This window comes from Lissotriton helveticus, chromosome 12, assembly GCF_964261635.1.
Source record: "Lissotriton helveticus chromosome 12, aLisHel1.1, whole genome shotgun sequence".
In the NCBI taxonomy this organism is placed as follows: Eukaryota; Metazoa; Chordata; class Amphibia; order Caudata; family Salamandridae; genus Lissotriton; species Lissotriton helveticus.
This window is the reverse complement of record NC_136073.1, coordinates 135,257,692-135,273,231: the sequence shown is the minus strand read 5'-3', so window position 1 is coordinate 135,273,231 and position 15,540 is coordinate 135,257,692. Positions and strand designations below refer to the sequence as shown.

Genomic DNA, 15,540 nt, shown 5'->3' with positions numbered 1-15,540 from the left:
GTAGCCGTCCGGGATGGCTATGGCGATGTCGGGGGCTGAGGTGGCGGTCATCCAGGTATCCGGGAGGAAGGTGACGTCCGGTGCTGTTTTGTCCAGGAGGTCCCAGAGTTCGAGGGCGTGTTTGTGGGCAGAGCGGGTGTTGAGCAGGATGCACTTGAGGTGGGTGTTGTTGGTGGTTGTTCTGGCTTGCGCGGTGCAGGACCGGTGCAGGTGAAGTTGCAGGCGTGGCAGGTGAAGGCTCCGTGGGTGCGTTTGGGGGTGGCTTGGTAGCAGGCTGGCTGTCGCCGGTGTTGAGTGCGTGGAGGGTGGCGGCATCGTAACTCCATCGGGTTGGCTGGCTCCGGCAAGGTCCATGGGTTCTGGCGCTGGGCACGGTCCAGGCGTAGACTGGCGTAGATGGGCTTGCCTTTGGCGCACCTTTGGCGCGCCATCGGCGTGCCCGCTGCGCGTGGCCGCTGCGCGTACGCGCAGTCCCCTCCATATATGGCAAAGTGGGAGGGAGGAGCAGCTGGGAGGTGGAAGCGGGGTGGTGAATGGGGAACAGGAAGAAGGAAGGGGGTGGGGCCGCAGGGGAGCAGCGGCAGGGAGCGGGGGGACAAGGGTGGAAAAACAGTCACGGGGAAAGCGGCGAGGGGGCAAAACTGAGGGCAGGGGCCCAAGAAGCAGCAACAGCACACAGGGGAGAAGGCAGCAGGAGTGGCGGTGAATAGAGGCAGCAGCGGTGACCAGGGCACACGGGGGCTGTGCGGTGAGTGGAGTCACCGGTCAAGGGTGAGAGCTCACTGCCGCGCGGTCCCCGCCATATATGGCCAATTGGGAGGGAGGAGCAGCTGGGAGGCGGGAGCGGGGTGGCGAATTGGGAACGGGAAGAAGGAAGGGGGCGGGGGGGACAAGGGCGGGAAAACAGAGGAAAGAAGAGGATCAAGCTTCAGTGCCTCAAGAACAGGCACAGCACAGGCAGCTGCAGTGTAAAGTTAGCTTTATAGTACAGATGGTTACAGCATAGGCAGCGGTGTTGCAAGCTTCACTTACATGATAAAACGGTGAGGAGGCCAAAAGAAATGTTGGGGTGCAGAGGGAGCGGTAATAAAACCAGGTGGAAACAGAAGCTCTTTTACAACCAGGCACTGTGCACAGCACAAGTACAGCCTCATGTGAAATGCTGTGTACATTTCCAAAGGACTCCTTTGGCGTAATGTATTAGACCGTGCTGTCTCGCCTAGACAATTTCTCCCCACTTTCGAGACCAATTCACCCTACTGTGGCCCAAGCCTGGAGCCCCTCTGAAGAGTTGTGTCTAGTTCTGCAGAGACCACTTAGGGTGTTGTGTCAAGTACACACTGTTCCGTCTGGAGTTCTACAAAATGTGTCCAGACCTCACCGGGCGCATTGATGCCACTTCTAAGGACCACGTCTGGCACATTCTTTCCTGATCTGGTTGCCGCCTGTGGTGTAAGGTGTCTGGTTCTGGAGGGTTCATCTAGAGTTATGTGTCTGTTATCAGAGTCACATCTCATATTTTGCATCAAATTCTAATGGCAACATCTGAAGTTTTTTCTCTTGTTTAGAGGCCGCCACTGTCGTAATGTGTCCAGAGCTGCAGATATCATCTTGTTCCTGAAGCTGGGCTGGAACATTGTGTCTAGTTGTAGATGTCTCTCCTGGTACATTGATTAGGAGGCCACATTTACAGTGCAGTGTTTAGTTCTGGTCAATACACGTGGAGTGTTATTTTCAGTTTTGCCCCAAACCTGAAGACTGTCCCCATTTCTGGATGCTGCACCAGGGGTGTGGTGTTCTGTTCGGAAGGCGTTGTCTGCAGTATTGTGTCTAGTTCTAGATATCTCAGGCTCTCAGCTGGTACTTTCACTACTTTAGGAGACCACTTTTGCAGTGCTGTGTTGAGTTCTGGCCTATTCATTTGGAGTATTGATTATAATTTTGGAGCAATCTTGGAGACTGTTTCCATTTCTGGGTGCTGCATCTGGGGTGTGTCCATTCTAGAGGCTTTTTGTATATTGTTTCATACTGTAGATCTTCCCTGTACAAATGCTGCGTGTATAGGCGCAGAAACCTTTTTCTATGGAATGCAGAAAAAACTGTTCCTTTTAAGATGCATTTTCTGTAAGAATGCTTTATTTTTCTGTGAGGTTCCTTATTATGCGCTCTGGCGAAGCTGTAATTAATCACGCGTCCAACTTGAAAGGTAAACATTGATCTCTCCAATATGCTTCCCGTTCTTAATAGCCTGGACAGAGACAGTCGTCCTATTAAGTACATCCCAGCGCCCTGAGGACGTGCTAGTAACGTCCTAGTAAACAGTACAGCAGTCCTGAGTTTTATATGTAGTATCAAAGCATTGGTGGTCTTAGATAGACCCTGATACATGTTACATGGAGCTTCACGCTGCTCTCTTCATATGAAGCATACAGTGGTCACTTTCACATTGTGTACTATAATCTCACAATTCCGAAAAGAGAAAAAAGCGAGGCATTGGTGGTTCAGTGGTAGAATTCTCGCCTGCCACGCGGGAGGCCCGGGTTCGATTCCCGGCCAATGCAGCTACATATTTACACTATTTTTGGAATGATTATTTATTTACATGTTCTCGGAAGTATTGAGAATTGTCTTAGAATTTTAAAATATAAAGTTGGGCCGTACGATTTTGAAATATTGTATCTTAGGTTTCCTGTTTCTTTGAAAGGTTTACTCGCTGCATGGAATAATCCCCTCAAAGTAGCTTTCGGAGCTGTTTCGAAAATTCCAAGCTCCAACCCACGTGTCGGTTGTAATGTGTGTAAAGCACGGTGCAGCAACCTCGCTGTTTTTCCCTTACCTGCACCCCGGCTCTTACTGAGATGACTATAATAATTTTAGTAAGAAAAGTAACATAATCACGAAGGTCTGTGTTATGGGGATGGCTCCGCAAACGTGCTTAGACGTATAGTGGTCGGACCCAAGACACTGAACCTGCGAGAGATTTCACTCAAGCTTTAAATGGAAAGATAGACGAGCAGATAAGTACTCATTCTCCCAGAGTACCTGTCCGCTACTGAGAAGTGCTGGTACTCTCCTATTAAAAGCACTAGAGCAGTGCTAGGAAGCGGTATTACTCTCCCATTAAAACCACTGGAGCAGAGCTTTGAAGTGCTGGTACTCTCCCATTAAAATCACCAAAGTAGTACTAAGAAGTGCTGTACTCTCCTATTAAAAGCACTAGAGCAGTGCTGGCGAAGTGCTGGTACTATCCAATTGAAAGCACTGGAGTGGTGTGGAGAAGTGCTGTACTCTCCCATTAAAAGCACTAGAGCAGTGCTGAGAAGTGCAAGTACTATCCAATTAAAAGCACAAGAGCAGTGCTGGCGAAGTGCTGGTACTATCCAATTGAAAGCACTGGAGTGGTGTGGAGAAGTGCTGTACTCTCCCATTAAAAGCACTAGAGCAATGCAGAGAAGTGCAAGTACTATCCAATTAAAAGCACCAGAGCATTCCTGAAAAGTGCTAGTACTAGGCAATTAAAAGCATTTGAGTGGTGCTGAGAAGTGTTGTACTCTCCTATTAAAAGCACCAGAGCAGTGCTGAGTAGTGCTAGTACTATCCAACTGAAAGCACAGGAGCGGTGCTGAGAAGTGCTTTAATCTCTCATTAACAGCGCCAGAACAGTGCTGAGAAGTGTTGGTACTCTCCCATTAAAATCACCAAAACAGAACTAAGAAGTGCTGTACTCTCCTATTAAAAGCACTAGAGCAGGTGCTGGGAAGTGCAAGTACTATCCAATTAAAAGCACCAGAGCCTTCCTGAAAAGTGCTAGTACTAGGAAATTAAAAGCATTTGAGTGGTGCTGAGAAGTGCTGTACTCTCCCATTAAAAGCACTAGAGCAGTGCTGAGAAGTGCTGTACTCTCACGTTAAAAGCACTAGAGCAATGCAGAGAAGTGCAAGTACTATCCAATTAAAAGCACCAGAGCATTCCTGAAAAGTGCTAGTACTGTCCAATTAAAAGCATTTGAGTGGTGCTGAGAAGTGTTGTACTCTCCTATTAAAAGCACCAGAGCAGTGCTGAGAAGTGCTAGTACTATCCAACTGAAAGCACTGGAGCGGTGCTGAGAAGTGCTTTAATCTCTCATTAACAGCACCAGAACAGTGCTAAGAAGTGTTGGTACTCTCCCATTAAAAGCACTGAAGGAGTGCTGAGAAGTGCTGTTACTTTCCCATTAAAAGCACCAGACGAGTGCTGAGAAGTGCTACTAATGTCCAATTGAAAGCAATAGAGCATAAGTTCTATGATTCTCCCATTAAAATCACGGGAGCAGTGCTGAGAAGTGCTAGTACTATCCAATTAAAAGCACTGGGGTTGTGCTGCGAAGTTTTGTACTCTCCTATTAAAAACACTAGAGCTGTGCTGAGTAGTGCTGATACTATCCAATTAAAAGCACTAGAGCAGTGCTGAGAAATGCTGAAACTATCCCTTCCAAATTAAAGAAGTGCTGGTACTGAGTACCCAATAGTACCTGCCCACTTTAAGCATTGGATCTTCCTGTCAAGATTTACGACTCCCCTCTCATGCTGAACATTGATAAAACATTCTGTTCTATCCATCTAGTGGTGTAGGAAGGGGGGTGCTGTGGGTGCGGGCCACCCTGAGTGCCATCCTTGAGGGGTTGACAAAATGTCATTGAGAGGGCGACAACATGGCAAAATTCCATTCCCCTAGCTCCTACCTGCTGTCTTCAGTGTGGCACAGTCGCAGGGCAGCAATCTGTGGATTCGCTAGCACCCCCCACCCTTCAAGGAGTCTCGCCGCGGGGCGGCAAACGCAGGTACCCCTCTGGGCTGTCTCAGGTCTAGCTACAGAAAACAAATGAAGGAGTACCACCAGCAAGAATTCACAGATTCCTATTGGGGTGGAAGGTTTAGACAAAAGGGAGAAAGTCTCCTTTTGTTAGAAACCCCTCACTCATCACCTAGTGATGACATGCTTCATCATCGTGGTCCACCCTAATGACCTAGCGTCATCAGGGTGTGCTACAACACCTGATTACAATGGAGCAGGTTGTGAGTGATGGTGCGTGAAAAAAGAAAAGGTAAGTGTGTTAAAAATTGTCCTGGTTTGAACTTGAAGAAAATAAAAAAAAATTATTGGCAAGCAACTGGACAATGTTAAAATCGTGGCGAGATAAAGTGAGGGCAGTAATGAGCCCGTGTATCTCTGTATGTGTTAGGTCTACATGTTTCAACCATGGGGGTTATAATGAACCAGGTTTTCTTCAGGACCTTAAAACCAGGTTGGTGGACGGTCTGCGTCCCCTAAAAGACGCACCCAATCCTACCAACTGGGACCACTGGATGGCAAAAGTGTGCCCGTGGTATCAGCTCGCGCCACAGTGGGTGAGCTACAAAAATCAAAATGCCTGTAAAGGAAAATACGGACAATTGTCAAATATTGAGCGTTTATACATGCCTGTTACGTAGTGCAGAGCTTCAACATTGTGCCGGCATGCTGTCAATCCCAATGAGGCTGTGAATTGTTTGGTAACACCAATCAATGTTGCGCTACCGGGGTAATAATCGGCTCCAACTTAAATCAATGGAAGGAAGGATGTGAATGTGAACAATGGGGGGCGGTGAAAATTAACCGCAACTTGCACACTAAATAACTAAAGTGCTGTGTTTTCTTATATATCTTCACAACTTTCACGCAACTCAGTAATTATCGTGGCGTGGTGCTATCTCGCATACTGACTAGTTGGTGCGAGGATATATCGATTTGATCAAAATCTACAAAGCAAAGTGCTGTGCGATCGCCTCGTATGGGGCATCAATTTGGGGCTACGGACCTGTGGGCAAAATACAACTAGCAGAAAACAGGTTCTTGAGAGCCCTGCTGACGGTACCCCAGTCGACGTCGACCCTGGCTATACATTGTGAGTTGGGTATGGGCTACATCACAGACCAGCTAAAAATAGCCCCATTGATTTGCTGGGCAAAGACGTGGCTCAACGAGGATATTACGCTTAACCACCTCATTCTTAAAGACTGCCTGGGCCTCGACAAGGCAGACAGTATCCCATGGCTGGCATACGTTAGAGCGGCGTGTGTCAGACTGGGCCGCCCTGAATTGTACGAGGCCCCAGACAGAATTAAAAAGGAGGACGTGGCATGGATCAAACATAACTTTAGGGCCATGCTTGAGGCAGATAGGGAGGAGGTGGAGCTAAAACAAAACGGAGTAAGAAGCATTTATGTGTTACAAACCTCACCATCTATTGAGCCATATCTAAAGTTTGTCACTAAGCCGTACCATCGCTTTTTGCTGATAAGATTTAGATTCAACTAAATTCACCTCATTTTAGGTGATTTTCAGCATTGGGGTAAACCTGTTGATTGCACACCATGTTCATGTGATAACTTCTCGACACAAGACACCCTTCATCTGATTATGTTTTGTGACCATTTCTCTGATGCACGTAAAAAATTTCTACACCCTATATTACGAGAAGCAGGGTTCGTGCAGGTGAGGCCCGCACTTCTATTCCTGCAATTGTTGAACAGCGTGCGGGTCACTTACGGTGTAGCTAGCTTTTTAGTGGCCGCAGCCAGAGTAAAGAACAAAAGAGGCATATGCATCACCTAAATACGCCAGGGTGAGAGGGCGGCATCTTTGTCCTTTTAAATATGGTAATTTGAAAAATTATTCCACTTTTTATATTTCTATCATACACAGGGGTTTTTACACCAGATGGTGAAACTAGTCGTTTAAATTGCTTGTTTTTTAGATTCATGATTGTTTTTGTATTGTACATATATGAAATTTCTACAATTGTATGTATTTTATCTGTACCTACTTTTACCCATTTTTGTCTAAATTGTATGCTAATATTGCTGCTTTTTTTTAATGATTTTAAGTAATCGAAATAAAGAGTTTTGACTGACTGACTGACTGAGATGTCTTTGTCCCCCAAAGCTTGGTGCCTCCTTTTCCCTGCTGTGTCCTCTTGCCACCACCTTCTTAGATTGTATTGGGTGTGATTCCAGTGATGCTGTTGACCTGGATCCTCCTCTCCTGCCGTCTAATCCCAGTGTCCCTTCAGATAATCTGTGGCACAGTAATGTAATACTGAGATCAATGCGTCTCTCTCATTGAGAGTGAAGTCCGCCTGACGCAGTAATTCAGAACAGACCACACCAATAATCCAAAATGTGAAGTAATGTTGGACAAATGAACAATAGTCAGCAGAATATGAGACCCCAGTGAACTCGTAATTCACTGCCTCAACCACTCTGCCACGACTACCCGCCTCAAGTCTTTCTCTCATAAACAAACCTGAAATTATTCTTTTCATACCAACAGATACCTAGAAGAACGAAGGACAACGTCAATTGATGATACGGATGCTCAGAAAATGAAGGCTTAAAGAGCGCTGATTTAAAAATGGTTTGTCAAATATAATGTGTATACACGAGGAGATCACCAAAAATAGGGTGACCAGACATCACGGACTTCCCAGGACAGTCACGGTTTTCAGAGGACTTTGGTGTCCCAACACTTTTCTTAATTTTTAGTACACGTCCCGGTTTTCGGCACAAAGGTCATGTCATTCTGCCAAGCACAACTGAAAGGTATTATCTCCTTGCACAGGTGCTTCTGAACACTGAAATGTTTTAAGTAATCTGTTTCTGACAAGCAGCAAATATTTATGTATATATACACATAAACACATTTTAGAAAAAATGGGGACCCCTACTAACGATGTATTCACTACCGGTAGGGACTAACAACAATTATTTTGAGAAGAACAGTAGTGAAAAACAATTAATTATGTGCCAAAAACCTAGGGAGTTCAACTGAATAGACATTCATAGTGACTTTTGACATTGATAAAGTGAGACAAAACACAAATTTTATATCAAAAATATTCTTTTATATTTATTTATCTATCTTTTCCTTATTTTCTGTTGTTTTTTTTGGTAAAAATCTTTTTGTAGTTCAGGATTACAATTCAATGAGTAAATGTGGGACAAATATTTATACAATACAAAATTATATATAACAATAGAAGAGAAAGAGGAAAGAAACAAAAACCCAAATGACTTAGTTGTAGTTGTGGGCTGATGAAGTAAGCAAAGCGGTGGATGAAAAACTCAACACGCGTTTCGGCTATTGCCTTCTTCAGGAGTCCGTCATTTGCAGCAGGACAAATTAAACAGTCAGGAAGAGTAGAAGATGGAAGCAGTGGGTGCACCACGTTCGAAGATTAATTGAAAAAAATTATTTATCTTTTGGAGAAATATAATCACTGGTTGCTATGTCTATCTTTTCAAGCGTTATGTCAGATCTCCATTTCTCATAGTGTTGTGAATATTTTAATCAGTTAGTTTGCGGTTATTCTGTGTGACTATAGCAACAGTTTGGGCCTCAGAAGTCAGGAACCAGATGTGATTGTCTGGACTAGATGAGGACTGGTAGATCTTCGAATTAACTTTAACTCAATTAGTGTTGTCAGAATAACTTCTTTATATTATAAGCTTGCTTGCAGGGTAGTGGTCAAAGATTTTATGTCTGATGGACGGATGGCACTTCTATTTATTTAGGCTGTTTTTCCGGATGTTGTTTACGCCATCTATGCCCTGAGTTCACACGGCGATCATGTAGGGAACATTGCCTCTTTTGGCGTGATAAATTAAGTCCGAAATGGGAAGTCTGGTGGATCGGGACCGCAAGCCGCAACCGGATTGAGTTACACATAAACACACATTTACAAGCCTAGCGCACACGTGTGTGTGTATGCACATATATTAACAAGGCTACAAAAAAACATGATAGGTCAGAAACAGAAGTTAGACTAACTGCTTAGTCTTAGAGTTGATGTTGTTGCATCAAGGATATTGTGCTGGTTAACTAAACACTTATAAGGTCCCAAAAGGCGAGACCTGTTGGCTATGCCATTGCTTGTTCCAGCCTTGCCCGTCTGTTCATTTCTGTCTGATTTACCATTTTAAAGTTGTTTTAGTCCTCCAATTTAATATGGCATGGGTGAAGTTTTTAACATCCCTTTAGCTCCCTTCCTTGCCCTCCCTTCACCCTCTGACGCCTGGTGGAACCCATCAACAAAACCATCATCTGCCTGAGGAACCTAAGGTACAGTGATTTAGGTGAGCTGGTGGAGCCGGGGACCTTTGTGTTCAGGGGCCAGTCCCTGCTCAGCCAGGGACTGACCAAGGAACACAAAAGTGATCCCCTTAATTCACTACCACCAGCAAGGCTGTCAAATGTCTCTCTGCCCACGCCCAGGGCGCTACCTGAGCAAAGTGTGGCTCTGATTCAAGTCTTCAGTCCTTCTTTCCCTGGAGTTGCTCATTGTGTTGGTCACCTTAGTGAAGCCATTCAGTGAGACTGATGAAACAATGTGCTGTGTCTTTGAAGGTGGTTCTGGGTGTTTACAAGTTGTGAGTATCAATGTTTGGAGCTGAAACTATGAAGCCGTAGGAATGCCCATCTGCATTTATTTTGAAGCATTTACCCCTGTATCAACTTTGTCCATGCGTAAGATGTTTGCACACCTACGTGTGCAGGGGAGCTTTGATTAGTCAGGCCGGTTAGCTCAGTTGTTTACAGAGTGGTGATAATAACGCCAGGGTAGCGGATTCGATCCCCGTACTGTCCAGGGCCAATATTTTGCAGGTTCACGAAATCGAAAACCATGTCCACTCTGTAGGAGGTCATTGAAACAGGCACTTTACAGCGAGGGTTGTCCTTTACTCTAGTAATGACAGTGTGACGTGGTGGCTGTTGTTTGTCAATGATTGTAGCTGGTGCAGGGTGGATGCTGTAATATTCACAACCGACACTCCTCTAACCTTTGCTAACACCAGCGCTTCCTTCCGTGGTTTTATGAGACTCCCATCCTGCACTTCCTCAAGCGCCGTTTAATTCGGTGGTTGCACGAGCACAAGTCACACCTCCAGAGAGCGGCGGGTCCTTCGCACCGGGAAAGTGAAGAATTGTTTTCTGATGAGAAAGTGACGAGCAACCTCGGGTTCTTTCATATTTGTCAACGGGGAAAACGTATTGAAGAAAACATTAAAAACACACTCGTATCTGCAAAATGTGGCGGAGACCTCTAAACTACATGGGGGGGTTTGGGGAGCACTCCATATTACTCAGTTTTTCCATTATTTCCACTCGGAACTACTCATGTTCCTCATTTGCGTGCAGGTTGGGTAAGTGCCTAAACCCTAAGGCACCAGTGAACAAGCAGGTAAAGGGGCAAAAACATTGCCCGCACCCACCGCACAGTTGCTGAGCCTCTCTGGCAGTCGCTTTTAGCACCTTCAATTATACTTCTTTTTAAACATTATTAACCATTCTTTTGTCAGTCTCTGGTAAATCCATTGATCCACTTTAATACATGCTTTATGTCACTCCACACACGGGATTTTGTTGCAATTTTCAAATTTCTACTACGAATGCTGTGCCCATCCGGACCTCTTGCATAAGCATGACAAAGGCAAAGGGTTCTTCCAAAAACAGCGTTTATTCAAAAACCAATGCATTTCGAGCATCAAGTGCTCTTCGGCAGGGTACGCTGTTCTAAACGTTCTCACCGCTGCAATCGACAGCTTCGAAGCTGTGTGTGGAGTGACATAAAGCATGTATTAAAGTGGATCAATGGATTTACCAGAGACTGACAAAAGAATGGTTAATAATGTTTAAAAAGAAGTATAATTGAAGGTGCTAAAAGCGACTGCCAGAGAGGCTCAGCAACTGTGCGGTGGGTGCGGGCAATGTTTTTGCCCCTTTACCTGCTTGCAGACCTCTAAACACCACAGGTGGGGCGGGGGGTCACGCGAGGACTAGGAAAGGGCACGCGGCTTACGTAGACATTCATATACGTGTCTTGCACATATTAGTGACCGCTATATCATTCTACTGTGTTTTCCATTGTGTACTTTCACGTATGTAACCGTCCATCGGTGTACGGTGTTCATACTTCAAAACATTTCAAAATAAATATGAATATGTATGTTTAATAATATACGATTTTCATTACCCATTTTGTATTTTTTCCATTCCTTAATCAAATTTTCTTTTCCATCGCCTTGTTGGGAGCAGACGGAAAATGTCAAGACTTTAAGTACTGAAAACTGTAAACTGGCTTACCTCATTTCTATACATGTGAATGGATGAAGGGAAGTTGGCGTTGTGGCTTAGTTGGTTTAAGCGCCTGTCTAGTAAACAGGAGATCCTGAGTTCGAATCTTAGCAATGCCTTAGTGTTTTACACGCATTTGCATAAAGTATTGTTTGGAAAAATATATACATAATCTGCCAACCTACCTTGTTACTTTTAGAATTATCCACAAGAACTTGACAGGACTTCTTCAACACTAAGTACATTTTTTGGCTGTTAAATTGAAAATGAATGGCACCACAAACCTCGATTATTGTTGATTTTCAAAGCCAATCATTAGATTGGCTTTGCGATATGTGAAAAAAATGGCAAGCTTCACTAACATCAAAGTATAGTAGGGCCAGCAGTAACACAAGCACAGGCTGCAGCAGGGGCACCTTCAATTACTAACACTGCATACAACATACAGATGAAGTTCACACTTTAATGAACAGGCACAGCAGACAGCAGGGGGTACGATTAGTTTAGAACACAAAGGTTTGCACCACAGGCAGCAGCATTGCAGGCTTCACTTACATGGTAAGGCTTTTGGATATGGCAAAAGAAAAAAGTGGGTTGATGAGGGCACTGTAAACAAGCATTTGCAATGCAATAGGTCTCGCATTTACTTGAGTTTGAGCTATTGGCATTGTAAATGAGAATGCCATTTATTTATGATTTGGTTTTAAAAAAATAAATAGAAAGGCATTGTCATTTATAATGCCAATAGGTTAAACATGCGTAGAGGCGAGACGTATTGCATTACAAATGTTTGCTTAGGGAGAAGGCAGAGTGAAGTCGAATTCATAGTGTGGCTAGAAGAGATGGAGATCAGAAGAAGGCGCTATGGGCAGAACGACAGTAAGGGAGAGGTAAGAATGGCATGGAAGAAGTAAAGTTGGAGACACAGGAAAGGGATGGACTGAGGGAAGGAAGGGGTCTGTGCGAGGCAGAGAAGATGACGTCACACAACAGGAAGGTACCAATGGAGGTGGCGGCGGGGTGGAGAGGGCAGAGAATGAATCTAGAAAACTATTAAAGGCAACGTTGGATGAGGTGAGGATAATTAAGAAGGAGAGACAGGTGGGCTACTAGAAGGGGGAGGAGGCGCACAAGAAGATCAGAAGACAGATGGCCAAAAGCGAATGCAATGGGAGTTAGAGAGAGAGGGAAGAGTGGGGTGGGAGAGAGGGTGTCTAGAAGCTGAGTAACTGAGAAGGGTGGGAAAACGGTGGGGAGAAATAGGTATCGCAGTAGTCTGAGTAGAAAGCAGTAGTAGATGGCGAAAAGCAGGTCAGCAAGGTAAGAGGGGCGACCACAGGAAAGAGGTCCGGGAGGAGAGAGGCAAGCATGGGAGGGAAGAAGATAAGGCTGAGAGAGTGTAGGGCATAGGCAGGAAACCCGGGGCGGGAGGAGATGGGAGCAGAGATGGACAGTGGGGCACGGTACGTAGATACGGTTTATTAATTTAGTAATTCCTCGGAGGGAACGTATTCCTCATTCCGCAATATTGGAGTACAAGTGCAGTGGAGCCCAAGAGGCCAGGGTCAAACCGTGCATCTGAATGAAAAGCCGTGCCCGCGTGTGGGTGCAGGGTACAAAGCGAGGCAATGGGAGGGTGGGGAGGTGGCACAGAGAAAATGGGACGGACAGACTCTGGACGCTTAACGTCAACTGGCTGGGACTTATGATTTAAACAAGGGAAGGTTAACACTAGAGGGTGCGCTGTAATCTGAGGGCTGGTTGAGACCGGGAAGTGAAAATACACACGATCTTGCGGTGAGGGAGGGGGGTTGCTCTGTGGTGAGGGAGGGGGAGGGAATTAAAGCGCGGGCGTGCTGAAATTGAACATGCACGCAAGGGAGCGTATCCCTTTAAAGCACGGCCTCGCGGCCGTGAGGGATGTTAATTAGGGGTGCGCTGTTGCACTGAGCGTATCCTATGTTAAAAATACGGGCGTACGGCATGGTTAACACAGGAATTGCACCAGTGCTACATGTTTGACACAAGGGTTGCTGTGGGTGCTAAGTAAAAGGGAAAAGATCAGGGGGCGAAGTGGGCAGAAAGTGAGGTGGGGAGAGGAGCCAGGAGAGTGATTATGACAGGGAGAAGAGAAAACGGATGCGGGAACAAAAGACGTGGAGTGCTCTCAGACAAAGAGAAGCACTCCTAAACAAACGTATTTAATGTATGCTTACATTTAAAGCGGGCCAAGGAATATGACTGCAGTTTTGTATTTGAAGCATTGTTGTAACAATTACGTATTGTTACATCAATCCCGATGCATTTCTATCATAGCAAGTTATCTTGGAGACACAAAGGGTAGGAAAACAAGAGCGGCTGGGAAACTGAAAGTACGGCCGGCCAGCCATGAATAATTAGGGGAGGAGAAGCCGCAGAGCGCACGCTGGGAGAAGCCCTTTGATGTGGTGGCGGCTGTGAAAAAATGCAATTAGGAGGGAGGGAGGGAGGCCGATGCGCGTGCTTGTTTGGTCACATGATTCACGTGAACTCAAAGAAAACCGCACAGAAAAAGCCATAGTTTGACGAGTATTTTGACCACTAGAATTCTCTCCTTTTCCATTCCTGTGGAATGGGAAAAGGCGAGACCTAAAAAACTGCAGGAACCGCTTGCTTATTGTAGGTCTAGCAAACTTTGTATCGATGACTGCTGTCAAACGAGAAATAGTGTTTTACATGATCGATAACTTTATTTCAGATTTTATCTGTTCACATGATCTTTTTCCTATGTGTTAATCAATGTTTATGTTTTTTTTTTATTAACTAATAAACAAACATACATACGTAGCAGGAAACTGAAGCACTTTTTCAAGCGGACAGTGTGCACATCACAAATAGTAACGCCTTGTGTCTAGTGCTGGGTACAGTTCCAAAGGTTCCTTTGCAGTAATGTGTGTAGACCTTGCTGTGTGCCCTGGACAGTTTCTAGCCACTTTAGAGCCTAATCTAGTCTTCAGTTCCATATGGAGTTCTGGTAAAATTTTCCAAACCTCACCAGGAGCATTGTTGTTACTTGTAAAGACCACGTCTGTCACACTGTCTCCTGGTCTGGTGGCCGCCTGTAGTGCAAGGTGTCTGGTTCTGGAGGGTTCATTTGGGGTTTTGCATCAATTCTCAAAGTCACGTCTGGCATTTTGCATCCAGATGTGATCTACTTCCTAAAGCCATTCCTGCAGTATTGTGTGCAGTTGTAGATGTCGCAGCTGGCGTATTGTGACTACTATAGGAGCCTATGTCTAGTGCTGTGTTTATTTCTAACCTACGCATTTCAACTATTGTTTTCGTTTTGGAGTCAGACCTGAAGACTCTCAGTTGCTGGATGCCACACCTAGGGTATGGTGCTCAGTTTTAGAAGTTTTGTTTAAAGTATTGCTTTTGATTGGAAAGATGTGATATGTTGGTCCAGCTAAAAGTGCTTCATCCGTAGCACTAAAGTCAAGTTGTGAAGGCCACGCCTGTGGTATTGTATTTGTTAGAAATGGGGGTCTCTTGCTGGCTTAAGTAGGGACCCTTCCTTATAGTCAGGGTAAGCTAGTTACACACCCAAGATAACCACTGCTCACCCCCTTGGTAGCTTGGCACAAGCAGGCAGGCTTATCCCAGAGGCAATATGTAAAGTACTTGTACATAGCACACATTAACACAGTGAAAACACTACAAATGGACACCAAACCAGTTTAGAAAAATAAACATTCTTTATGAAAACCAAACAAGACCAAAATGACAGAAATATAGCATGCAGAACTCAAAATATCAATTTTAAAAGGCTTAAGCAATTCTATGGATAGAAACCTATAAATGCAGTAATTTTACCACAAAGCACTTGTGATGCGCCAAAATCCAAGTTGAAAAACAGCTACAAAGGAGGAAATCACCAGAAAACACAGTGATGATTTGGTTCTGGAGTTCTTGGGGAATTGATGCGTCAGTTCTGCTCCACTCAGGAGAAATGTTGCTTCGATTCCGGACTGCTGTGAGAAGTGATGTGTCAATTTTCAGAGGCGACTCCTTTCTGTGGGTGATGCTTTGGAAACTTGGGCACACAGGTGTGATGCGTGGATATCCGGCCCCGCTGGAGGCCCAGGTGAAAGCAAAACAGGCGGTCCGTTAAGTCTTTCAGCGGCAGAACGGGGCTGCGTCAAATTACTTTGGCCGCACGGTGGCAGTGCGTGGAAACCTCTCCCACACGGCAGTGTTGCATCGGAAAAAATGATACCCACATTTTCCATCAGTACTCAAGTATTACACTGCACCACGTTGCATTTTGGGACGTTTAGTGTCACTTTTAACTCTTCAATGTGAACTTAAAGACCAGAGCATGTAAAGTGCTGCTGTGCTAAAAAAAAAAAG

General features: G+C 45.1%; 2 non-coding genes across 2 annotated transcripts; both read left to right on the top strand.

The window, feature by feature from the left end:
- The first annotated feature begins 2,490 nt into the window (after nucleotides 1-2,490).
- Nucleotides 2,491-2,561, top strand: TRNAG-GCC (transfer RNA glycine (anticodon GCC)). Its single transcript has one exon. It is a non-coding gene; the product is annotated as a tRNA-Gly (tRNA).
- An 8,635-nt stretch (nucleotides 2,562-11,196) lies between these two features.
- On the top strand, nucleotides 11,197-11,270 carry TRNAT-AGU (transfer RNA threonine (anticodon AGU)). The gene has a single exon. It is a non-coding gene; the product is annotated as a tRNA-Thr (tRNA).
- Nucleotides 11,271-15,540: the final 4,270 nt, after the last annotated feature.